Consider the following 12,833-nt stretch of genomic DNA (forward strand, 5'->3'; position numbering starts at 1 on the left):
TCACTCATCATCAGGGGAATGCACATCAAACCCACAACAAGATAGATATCACCTCATACTATTCCGAATAACTAGCGTCAAAAAACAAGAAATAACAAGTGTTGGCGAAGATGTGCTGAAAAGGGAACCGTCATGCACTGTTGGTGGGAATGTCGAGTGGTGCTGCCACTGTGGAGAACAGTATGGAGGTTCCTCAAAAAAAAAAAAAAAATTAGAAATACCATACGATCCAGTAATTCCGCTATTGGGTATTTACCCAAAGAATACGAGAACATTAATTCAAAAAGATATTCACACCCTACGTTCACTGCAGCATTATTTTCAACAGCCAAGATATGAAAGCCATCCAACACTCCTTGAACAGATGAATGGATAAAGAAGATGTGGTATATATGTACAATGGAGTATCAGTCATAAAAAGAATGAAATCCTGCCATTTGCAACACAGATGGATCTTTGAAATAAGTCAAAGGAACACAAATGCCACATGATTTCACTTATACGTGGCATCTAAAAAACAAATGAACAAACAGACTCATAAAAACGGAAAACAAACTGGTGGCTGCCAGACAGGAGGTGGGTGGGGAAGAGATGGGCAACAGAGGGGAATTAAGGGGTACAAACTTCCAGTTGTAAGTCATGGTGATGAAAGTACAGCAAAAGGACTATAGTCAATACTACTGTAATAATGGTGTACGGTGACAGATGATGGCCACACTTACAGTGAGGAGCACTGAGCAAGGTACAGAACTGTCAGATCACTATGTCGTACACCTGAAACTAATACAACACTGTTTATCAACTATACTGCAAAAATAAATAAAAGAATTCTGGATAGTCGTTGTTCCCAAATTCAAAGGCAATATCCCTCAAGCCAAAACCTAATTCAGGTGCTGGAAACAGCTTGGAGATGATCAACGAGGCCCCGCTCCAGGAACTGACTCCCCTGGACCCTGCTCCCCAGGCTCACGTGTGGCCTGTCACACTCCTCGGTCTAAGAGCAAACTGTTCCTTGTCATGAATCAGTTTCTTTTTTGAATCAAATCAGAAGTACAAAGAAAACACAGAGGATTATTCACTTCTGATCACGGCAATATTTTCCATACTTGATATCCTTTTCAGTTTCAAGTTTTAGTATTCTCATCTGGTAGATTTCAAGCACGGGCTCTCCTTTCCTTGCAGCTAGAGTATGAAGCTGACTCCACTTGCCTAGATGAGGCACCAGGCTTTGCGGCCTTGGCAGACTTCTTAGGGGTTGTACCAAATAGGTTTGTCTCTCCAGATAAATCTAGAAACCTTTCTGGTGTAAATGGAACAGATCATAGCTTTATATTTTGCTGAGAACAAGAAAAGCATTTGACATTGCACAAAGGATAGCATTAGACATAGCTCCTACCTAATAGGATAAAAAATCAAAATTAAAACAAAACAAAGGGACAGAAAGAAAAGCAGTTTTCTTCTCTCCCACCTCCTCCTCTTCTCCTTCTCCTCTCAACCAAAATGTACAGCCCACAGGGAGTTTCTCAGTCACACAGGTTAGCATTTAGATAAAGATGATATTGCACATTCTCTTTCAGGTTTCCCACTTATGCCTGTCACCACCATCGCGCCAAGATAACAGTAACGCAGGGGTGGTCATGTTAATAAAAACGAGGAAGCTCTGAGGCAATGCGGGTGCTTCCTCTCTGAGAAGTAAGGTGACAGGCGAAAGAGGCCTGCAGGGCGACAGCAGAGAGCATGGCAGGGCTGGGGCTGCAGAGAGCCCCGTGAAGGCCCCACTGTGCGCTGTCGGAATCAATCAAGCACTTGGCTCACTGCAACCCGGTTCACACAGCAGTGGGGGAAGAAGGGCAAACCTCACAAACAGCATATCTCAGTCACAGGACACAATTGGGACTGGCATCATCAACCGTGAGACAAGCCTGTGACAGACGGCAGTCAGAGGGACAATGCCCCGGGTGAAAAAAGGAATCCGCCCTATTATGAAATAAGAGAAACCTCAGCGAATCGTTGTCTATGTTCTTTCTGGGCTGATGCAATGGCATTACTCAAAAATCCATGTTAATGACATTCTCTAAATCAAGTACAAACTAGCAAAACCATCGTTTTAAACAAAGGTAGAATTTAAAATTTTTGTCTGCGAACTTGATTGGGAGCTGTTGAGATAAAAAGTCTAGTTCCTTACTAGATGAGTAATGGCTTTTAAACACCACAGCTTAATGCATACCGGTATCAATATCACAACTGTTACTGTACTTAATGCTTCAATCACACACACACACACACACAAATATCATGTGAAAAGGGTTGCCTGATGGATTTTGATACACATAAACATAAAGTAGGACCATTCAGGTAAAAACAGAGTTCATGATTATAAGAAACAAATAATACCAATTAAAATGATTTTTAAAAGTTGTTAGATTCCGGGGCACCCGGTTGGCTCAGTCGGTTAAGTGTCTGCCTTCGGCTCAAGTCGTGATCTCAGGGTCCTGGGATTGAGCCCCACATCGGGCTCCCTTCTCATCGAGGAGCCTGCTTCTCCCTCGCCCTCTGTCCTCCCGCCCCCCCCATGCTCTCTCTCCCCCTCAAATAAATAAAATCTTTTAAAAAAAAAGTTATTAGATTTCCCTTCTCTTCTTCAGTGGAAAGTCACATTTATTGCATATCTACATGTTTCTTGGGCTGTAGTATGCAAAACCTCACTTGACTAGGTGATGAGGTCTAGTATATAAGGATTTCTTCTTTTAAATACAGACCCACTCCCCTCGCGCCCATATTCATGGGTCATCTGGCAGATCCTGATAAGGAGTATTAAATCTAAGCTTAACTCACTGGGGGCTTCATGCCCACCTTCCACTCTGCCCCAGGAAGCATGCCCCCCTAGGAGGCACTGCGAACACCCGCAGACCCAGAGGAAAGCAAGCCTCTAGCCCGTAGTTGTCAGTCAATGCCTGGGAGGTTTTTAAAGAGAAATTTCAAGCTCATTTTCATTGGCTTGATTTTATTTTACTCAAGTACCTTGTTGCTTTTGGGAACTGCAGCTGACCTTATTATCTTAATTTAAATGAGTCCTCTTTTCCACCTGCTGTGGGAACTCCTCAAGCAAATCTTTTTGCGCAAGTATCTGAGGACTAAATTTCCCTGGAGCTGCTGCCTCCCCTACAGGTTGTGGGTTTTGGTTCTGCCATCATGAGGTAAGTGTTAGCATCTTCCCTGTGGGCTGTACTTCCAATGGCAAAAGGCAGCTGTTACTTCAGCCGAAACTCTATACTTGTGCTTTCCAATATGGCGGCCACGAGCCCCAGAGGACTATTTAAACTAATTAAAATGATGTAAAATTAGAAATCCTGTTCCTCACACTCAAGCCACATTTCGAGTGACTCACAGTCATGCGTTACTATAGTGACCACCATACTGAAGAGTGCACAAACTTCTACCGGGCAGTGCCGCTCTACAAGATGAGAGGCGGGACGTGTGCACACTCCTGGTTAAGGGGGCACATGTTAGGACACACACAGCTGCGAGGACTGAAATGACTAAAACTACATGCTACAGTCCTTCATTCCTCTGGAGAACTCCAGGTCAGTGTAATACCTAGCAGTGCTGTGAACGGAAACCCGAGAAACCAGCATCCTCGGGTTTGAAGCCCGAAATCATCCCAAACCTTTTCCTGTGACAGGTTACAACCACCTCCCAAGTGCTTACATCACACATTTATGAGAACACAGTGAAGGCTTAATTTAAGTAACTAGAATGCTTAAGTAACAAAAGGGAAGTATTTCAGTTAATTTAAATCTGAAGTACATTCAGTTTCTCCTCACTTTTATTACGATTTTCTATATAACATCAGTTTACTTTGCTGCTCTGTTATGGCAACATTCTACGACACGGAATTCTTACCAATTCAGAACTGTTTCACTGTTTTTATAATTTCGTGAAAAGCAATAACAGATGCAAAAAGATTTTAGAAAATTTGCCTTAACATTTGACTCAAGGACATAGAGTGTATGATTATTTCTTTAAAAGCTTAATATTTAGACTTTTTACGTTGAAATTGGCTTGTTTTCCCTAAAAGTACAGGTTTTTTTTTTAAAGTTTTTATTTAAATTCCACTTAGTTACCATTTATGTAATATTAGCTTCAGGTGTACAATATAGTGATTCAACACTTCCATACATCACCCTGTGCTCATCACAAAAGTGCACTCTCTTCATCCCCATCACCTATTTAGCCCATCCCCTTCCCACCTCCCCTCTGCTAACCATCCATTTGTTCTCTATAGTTAAGTATAGTTTTTTAAAAGCTGGTTAATTGTGACTAGTCAACTGCAGTCTAAACTAACTTCATCTCTGTCAGCAGCCTCTGGATTTTGCCCAGAACCATTATGAATTCCTTGGAAGAAATGGATATAGTCTCAAATAAATACTTCATAAGTCAGATCATTCTGATATAACCTCATTTTAGAAAAACAGGCCATAGTTCACTATCTGTCCTTAGACTGTGTCCTTAGAATAGAAATCTGCAAAAAAGGGAAGTCTCTAGAGGCACTCTTTGAAAGCCATCCCTACAATTTTAGAGTTCCATAGCTCCGTATAATTTCCAATTATGCATGTAAACATCTAAAATGAAAAGTGATTTCCCTTTTGTACGTATTTGTTTCCAAGTTTGCTTGTATAATATTCCCATTCTGCCTGGATCACAGGGAAGCTGATGTGGGAGGCAGGGCAGGCCTGGGATTAGCAGCGGAGAAAAAGCAACCTGCATATTAGTTAATGGCCACACCACCATCAGCGCTCCTCTCCCCCCCCTCCACATTCATGCACAAGGTGTTGACATGGGGTAAAGAGAATGTCAAATACAGTGTCAGTGGGGAAGAAACTTCTAAGAAAGGCAACATGCTGTCTTGAGGCTGGGAAGACACTGATGGTAAGTCTCAAGGTTTGTCTGCCCCTGTTTTGTTCTCTGGCACCCAGGTACAGAACCTTCCCCACCTTCCCTGCCAGCTGCCTCCAGGGTTTACTGCCCAGGAGCCGCCCCAGAGCCAGGCACAGATTCGCCAGTGGCCTTCTTTTTCTCTTGAATATTTTCTTAGATTTCTACTTCTAATGCGATTAATGATTTAATCAGTTCGGTTTTTAAAATGGTGTAAAAGCTCAGTCTGAGGCTGGGTGAAACAAGTGATGGGGATGAAGGAGGGAGGGCACTTGTTGTGATGAACATTGGGTGATGTATGGAAGCACTGAATCACTATATTGCACACCTGAAACTCACATTACACTGAGTTACTAACTGGAATTTAAATAAAAACTTAAAAAAAAAAAGCTCATCTGGGTAATCTAGGAAACGTCTTTCTCAAAGATGGCAATCTTGTCATCATTTCCATCAATCCCACTCTTCTGCAGCTATACTTCAATAATTGAAATAAATTAAACTAAATTAAATTAAAAATGAGCAAAAGACCTGGATAGACATTTTCCCAAAGTACACATACAAATGGACAACAGGTATATGCAAAGGTGCTCAACATCATTAATCATCAGGGAAATATAAATTAAAAAAAAAAGAAAAAGGAAAAAGAAAGTCTCCCACCTCTGACCCACTAGCATTTTAGCAATAGCATTATGACATCAGATGTGCACTCTTTCCCATATGATTTGGATCAAGTGACAATATTAATAAATGTATCCGAATGGCAGTGAAAATTATCTTCATCTTCTTAGCTACTCTGAAATATGTTGAGTATTGCCTTAAAAAAACAATGGTTTCTCATGAATATAAAGTAAATTTCAAAATTACACAAGCTTTTACTATACATATTGCTTTCCTCTTCTACCATATCTTCAATAATTTTTTTCTTGGTGCAATGTATTGCAACAGTTTATTCCACCATTTCTCTGTGTATGTACATTCAGGGTTCTTTGTTTTTTGCTTTGTCTCTAACAACAAAGCTGTAATAATAATAATAAACGTCCTTGTCCATGGTCTGATGTGTCCTTTGGAGGCAGACAGTCCACTGCAGTGGGTAAGCAGAAGCTTAGAGCTTCATTACCTGCGTTCAAGTCCGTCTGATCTCACTGTTTAACAATGGGTAAGTAATTTACTCTTTCTAGCTGGTTTCTCTTCTAATCTGGGATAATATTAACTGAAAGAGATAAAATCACATCTATTAATTAAGACCTTATCCAACTAATGTTCATCAGGTGTTGTATCAGTAGATTCAAATTTGACCCACACTTCAGATAGAAACTTTTCACCTCTGTTCAGGAAGCTGTGTGGATATTCAGTAGTAATTCCCAGATACTCGAGTACATGAAGCTGAACTATGAAGTACGATGCCCTCTCATCAGCTCAAGCTAACCTTAAACTGCCCCAGTGCACAGACTAAAGGACCAAGTGAGCCCCTCATTAGCACAATCCTCCCCACCACCAAGCACTGGGCAAAATTTTTACTATATGTTTTATTCGTTTGTGCTTTGGTTTGGGGGAAGAGGAGAAGAGATGTCAGTAGGCTCAAAGCTATACTACACGGCAGATCAAAAATATGAAATGATTCTCATGTCCTCATTACCAATATCAACAATATAAGACTCCCTGGGGGCACATGGAGATTTTAGAGACATGAATAACCTTTCTAAAAATGATTTTGTGACATTCATTCTAAATTGTTAGGCAAATAACTCACTCAATAGACTGCAGAAAATGGGCCACAAAATGACCAGGAGGCACATGATATCATGCACAGAAGAGGCAACAGGACCAAAATTAAATCTGTAACTAGGTTTAAGTACCAAATTCCTAAGAGACCGAGATAGCTGGATTAAACATGTTGGGCCAGATGAAAAGCAACCGTGTCTACATGTGTAAGAGATGCAGTCCCTCTCTACCTTTCCCAAAGTCAGAGGCATTAGTCCAATTCAGCTTGAAGGACCCTGCAGGTTATCAAAAAAGTTTAAAAAAACAAACAAACTCAAAACCTAAATAAATAAATAACCCCAAAAACCTGCTGGACAAATTTGGTGGAAGTTGATTTTGAGAGTGACTTAGACAAGTTAAATAAACCCAAGATTTGACCAGTTGGCTGCTTCCCCACTTGGCCTTGGTGATGACTTCATTACTCTGTAATATCTTCTGACTTGTGTCTTTGCTTTCCTTCTGCCCCTCCTTTTGATTCTACCACTCCTATGACTTCTAGATGGAAGGAGTACAAAAATGCCTAAAACAGTTAAATTCTTTTAAAATGGTTGTTTGAACTAACCCTAATTTGAACCCTCTGGAGAGTTCTCTAAACTGCAGGATACCAGGCACATACCATCACTCTGGCCCTAACCCTAACCACAATGCTAACCCTGGCCATAAATCTACCCCTTAACCCTAAATCTGGGAAGAAAAGAAAGAAAAGAAGTCACACACACACACACACACACACACACACACACACACACACACACACTGGAATATTAGTCAGCCATAAAAAAGGAATAAAACCTAGCCATTAGCAACCACATGGATGGAGCTAGACAGTACTATGCTGCCTGAAATAAGTCAGAGAATGACAAATACCATGTGATTTCACTCATATGTGGAACTGAACAAACAAAACAGATCAGCAAAAAGGAAAAAAAAAAGAAAGAGGCCAACGAAGAAAGGGACCCTTAACTATAGAAAACACACTGATGGTTACCAGAGGGGAGGCTGGGAGTGGGGGATGGGGGAAAGAGGTGATAAGGTTAAGGAGCACACTTGTGATGAGCACCAGGTGTTGTATGTAAGTGAGGAATTGCTAAATTCTACACCTGAAACTAATATTACATATATGGTAACTAATTGGAATTTAAATAAAAACTTAAAAAATAAAATAAAATGATTGCTTGAAAGAACTGAGCTAATTAATGAAAAATAAATGCCTCCACTTGAGTTTCAGAACTATCGTTCCTGCTAGAAAAGAACGTCTAACAAATATTCGTTTCATGCTAAACTGTGGAGACCTTTGATTGTATACAGCTTGAAGCCTACTGGGAATCGGTCACTTCCTCCAACTCTTGTCAAAGAAATTTAATTTGGAATCTAATAAAGTAAAAGATTTCCTCCAAGCTCTAGGCTTGCCTTGGGACTTAGGGTAATGCTGGGTCCATTTCCTGCAGCCTTGGAAAGCTGGTGAGGGAGGCTCTTAAGGAAGGGCTTGGTGACAGTTCTGTGCAAAATGCCCAGGGAATGCAGGGAATGCAGAATGTTCTGTGTTCTTTTTTACTCTGAGTTGCTTACACTTGCTTAAATAACCTATGTTTGCTGCTCAGTTGGAGATTAACTCTTGCATCATGACTGAGGCATAAAATTATAAAGTAACATCATACATTCCTTGCAGCAACTAACTCCTTACCACCCTCCACATACACATTTTTAGCGGTGAAATGGTAGTTTTTTCCCCTTTTAATCCTGAGATCATTTATTCTGTCACTGCCTTTTAATGTTGATCAAATGACAAAGAAAAAGGTGTCTTTAGGACGGGTTTCCTTTTTCATTTCTGACTTTAATTGTGAAGATAGGCTGCCTCCTCCTCCTCTTTTGTCTTCTTTTAAAGAGAAAAAGTCTCTAATGATAACACAACTGCATTTCAATGAATGGTGAGTTTTCATAAATCTTTCAGAATGTGTGGATAGATTCTACTCACAAATTATTTACAGCTCAAATTTATGAAGGAATAGACAAATTATGCACGGACCTTGACAGCCTGTGTTTGGTGGTGACGTGTCACAACACACTCCAGCACTATGATGCTGGTAACAAGGTAAACACACGTTAAATATGGAAATTCCTAAAAGATGAAGATTCCTGGGAAAAAGCCTTTAGGCCCAAAGCTGTCCGAGAGCAAACCTATTAAAACAAGGACAGCCTGTCGACTGTTCTCTCCTTGTAGAGAATTTGACTGCACATGGTTTTCTACTAAATTACCTGCCACGCGGTCATTATCTGTACTTGCTCTGGTGCTGAATTCACCACAGGAGAAAGAAAGTAACTCTACAAATAGATGTCTATCATGTTTTGAGTATTCTTTTAAAATAGAGCTGGAGAGGGGCGCCTGGGTGGCTCAGTCGGTTGAGCGTCCGCCTCTTGATTTCAGTTCATGATCTCAGGGTCATGAGACGGATCCTCCCATAAGGCTCCATGCTTGGTGCCGAGTCTGCTTGGGATTCTTTCTCTTCCTCTCCCTCTGCCCCCTCCCCCCGTCCGTGCATGTGTTTTGTTTCTCTCTCTCAAATAAATAAAGAAATCTTTAAAATAAAGTAAAATAAAGTAGAGGTGGAGAAACCATACAGATCACCTTGTTCGTTGGTTCTCAACCGATGCTCTTTGAAGCATCTGGGCGTTGGATTTAAGGGGCAGGCTCTCAGCCCTATCCCAGGCCTGGCAAATCTCAGAGGACAGAGCCTAGCCATCTGCATTTTTTTTTTAAAGATTTTATTTTTAGGTAATTTCTGCAACCAACGTGGGGCTAAAACTCACAACCCTGAGACCAAGAGTTGTATGTTCTTCTGACCAAGCCAGCCGGGGCGCCCCAAGACATCTACAGTTTTTTGTGGGTTTTTTTTTTGTTTTTAAAGATTTTATATATTTATTTGACAGACAGCCAGAGACAGAGGGAACATAAGGGGGGGGGGTGGGAGAGGAAGAAGCACACTTCTAGCGGAGGAGCCTGATGTGGGGCTCGATCCCAGAACGCTGGGATCATGCCCTGAGCCAAAGGCAGACGCTAAATGACTGAGCCACTCAGGCGCCCCAAGACATCTACAGTTTTAATAGGCACCTTGTTTCATTCTTCTGTCCACTAAATTCTGAGAACCTCTGTTATCCTATCTCTTCCCGTTTCAAGCACAGAAACTTGAACCCAGGTTGTCCAAGAGTAGAGTGGCAGAGCTAGGTACAACTAAATCCAAAAATCAAAATATCACACTACTGTGTTATAACATTTACAACTAAACTGTAGAAAGGCAGAATGAACACTTATATTTTTTGCAACTATCTTATAATAATATTTTAGGTCTTTCTCATTCGTTTATCCAACAAATCTTTACGGAATGCCCCCGACAGAACGTATCACTGTCCACGCAGTAGGGGCTACAAAAGTGCCCCCGGGTGGTTTACAAGTGAGCAGAGATGACACATTTACACGAAGGGGTGCAATTCAAGATAGGGGGCAATACACACCACAGGAGCAGATTAACTAAAGACCGCCAAGAGAAGCTAGCCCTCGCTTCTGGTTCAGATGGTAAAGAGTCTTCACGTAGGAAGGCTGATAGGCCAGGCGGGAAGGAGGGCGGGGTGAGGGACTGACAGCTGAGGACTGAAGGCGAAGGGCAGGGAAGAAACTCCTCTTAGCTTCTCAGTCACTACCAAGTGTAAACACCAAAGGCTTTCATACACTGGGGCTGCAGCCTTCATAGGTACTGCTTGGTATAGAAGTGCCTAAAGTGAACTGAAACGGACAGGTGACAAGAACAAGAGCCTCCCTCCAGGCCTGGCGTCTCCCTCACCTCCAGGGCTGCCAGGCCGGCCTTGCTGGGACTGCTTTCCTGACTCCTCACTCCTCAGACTCTGCTCCTTTGCAGACTCTATTGTAGACCTGGGTCCTACCCCCATGTTTTGATAGGGAACCCCAACATTCACAATGTCCTACAGGTTACCTGTTAGAGATGGGAATCGAGGCTTCCCTGAGGTCATTAAGTGAGTGAGTGGCAGCTACCAGGCTTAGATCTAGACATCCTGACTACTAGGCCCGGGTTCGTTTCATTACAAAGTTCCCTTTAAGCCTCGGGCTGCCCATGAGGTCCCTGAGGTAGTACTGGGGAGGGGAAATGGAAATCTAAACAAAGCCGCGCTTCTGAAAGCTGCGGGGAGGAGCTTCAGCCTGAGAGGCTTTGTCCGCTCTTCCTCCTTCTTTATCAGTTAACTGCCCCGGGTGCGGCTGAGCACCGTCAGCCCTGGGTTTTCAAGCTTTAAAACAAGAACACAAAACTGATAAACAATCAGCTTTTCTTCTCAACCTTGGGCCAATAAATAAAAAAAAAAAGGAGGTAGGAGGAAAGCAGAGAATGGACCTAGAATTGTCAACCTTTTATTTTGTCATCTAAGAATATTTGGGGCAGAAAAGCGTCTTATACTTCTAATGTATAAAAGCATAGTATACATCTATATACAAAATCGGAAAGCCACTATTTCAATAAAGAGCAGTTTTTTAAAGGAACAAAAATTCAGATTATAAAAAACACGTTTTACCTATTTTTTTTATGATTTTGCATGGACTAGTAAAAAATTGCATCATGTGGCCCAATCAGTAGCACTCAGAAACCACTACAGGCTGGGAAATGTAAACTACATAGGTCAGAGATTCGTAGAATGCAAAGAAGATTTGCAAAAGCAAATCTTTTGGGAGTTTTTCAAGACACAACAACATGCCGAAGTTCCACTGGCCAGTTTCAGATTTGAAAACCCCTCATTAACTGTAATCCAGGCTCTGCCTGTTCCCTCAGACAAGAGATCAAGCTGGATGAGATGCCAATTTAAAAATATTGTGTGCTCTAAATAAATGTGAACATCAGCAGTGTAGACAAGCCAGGATATGTCAAAACATACTGTTCAATAAAGGTTAAAAGTCTCTGTAAGACTTAAAGCATATCATGCCACTGTTGCCATTCTTCAATATAGTTTTACTTATTTAGACTTTTACTGTTTTATATCATTTACAAATTTTTGTTATTTTAAAATTTTTCAAGAAATTCAGGCCAATGTTAAAAGACGTCAGACACCAAAACTTAAACATTAAAAAGGAAGATAAAATATTTATTTTTGGATGACATAGAATCACGTGGGAAACTACTAGATTTAATTTAAAAGGGACTGAATACAAGATAGACAAAATCAAAATACCAGGTATCCTCATTCTGAAAATATGATGAAAACGGAGATGAAAACACAAACTACAAGGTAGTAATAACCATAATGAGAAATGTGTGTGACCTATTTAAAGAAAACTGGAAAATTCTGTGAGAAATACGAAAAAGAAGAGTTGAGTAAATACACAGGCCATGCCATGTGCTTGACTGGGATGACTAAGTATTTTTAAATGGCAGTTCTTCCCAAAATAATTTGTAAATTCAACGTTAAGTATTCCAAAGTTAATGTGAAAGAACAAACAGGCAAGATTTACAAAGAACATTTGCAGAAGAATCCTGAAGGGGCTTAGGACTATCAGATACTGTATTATTTAAACAGTCCGACAGGGGCAGAAACACAGACAAGCAGAAGAATGAACTAGAGTAGACAGCCCAGAAATAAAAGCTACACATATTAAGAAGATAGCACAAACGGATCAAATAAAATTGGGGAAGGATTACGCCAACTGGGTAGCCACTCAGGCAGGAAAAAAAGGCCCCCACATCCAATTCCATAACCTGAAATAAATACCCCAGGAAATAAAGAGTTTAACAACAAAAAAATTCTTTAAAGGTAGAAAAATATATTGGATATTTAAAATACTTCTGGAAAAGAAACGCCAAACAGGAAAAAATATTTGTAGTTAAAACTGATCATCAGAAAAAGACTTTCCAATAAACAGAGATATAACATCCGTATTAGATTTGCTAGTAGCCTTGTAAACTAGTATAAACTTTTGAGAAGGCAATTTGGCAATATATGTAACTGGAATCTTAAAGATATTCCTACCCGTGACTCAGTAATTCCACTTCGGGGAATCTAGCCTAAGGAAATAATCACGTACAATAAATACTCTCTGTGCACAAAGGTGCTCGTCACAGTGAAAAAAGTGCAGACCATCT

This window comes from Ursus arctos, unplaced genomic scaffold (assembly GCF_023065955.2).
Source record: "Ursus arctos isolate Adak ecotype North America unplaced genomic scaffold, UrsArc2.0 scaffold_28, whole genome shotgun sequence".
Taxonomy (NCBI): Eukaryota; Metazoa; Chordata; class Mammalia; order Carnivora; family Ursidae; genus Ursus; species Ursus arctos.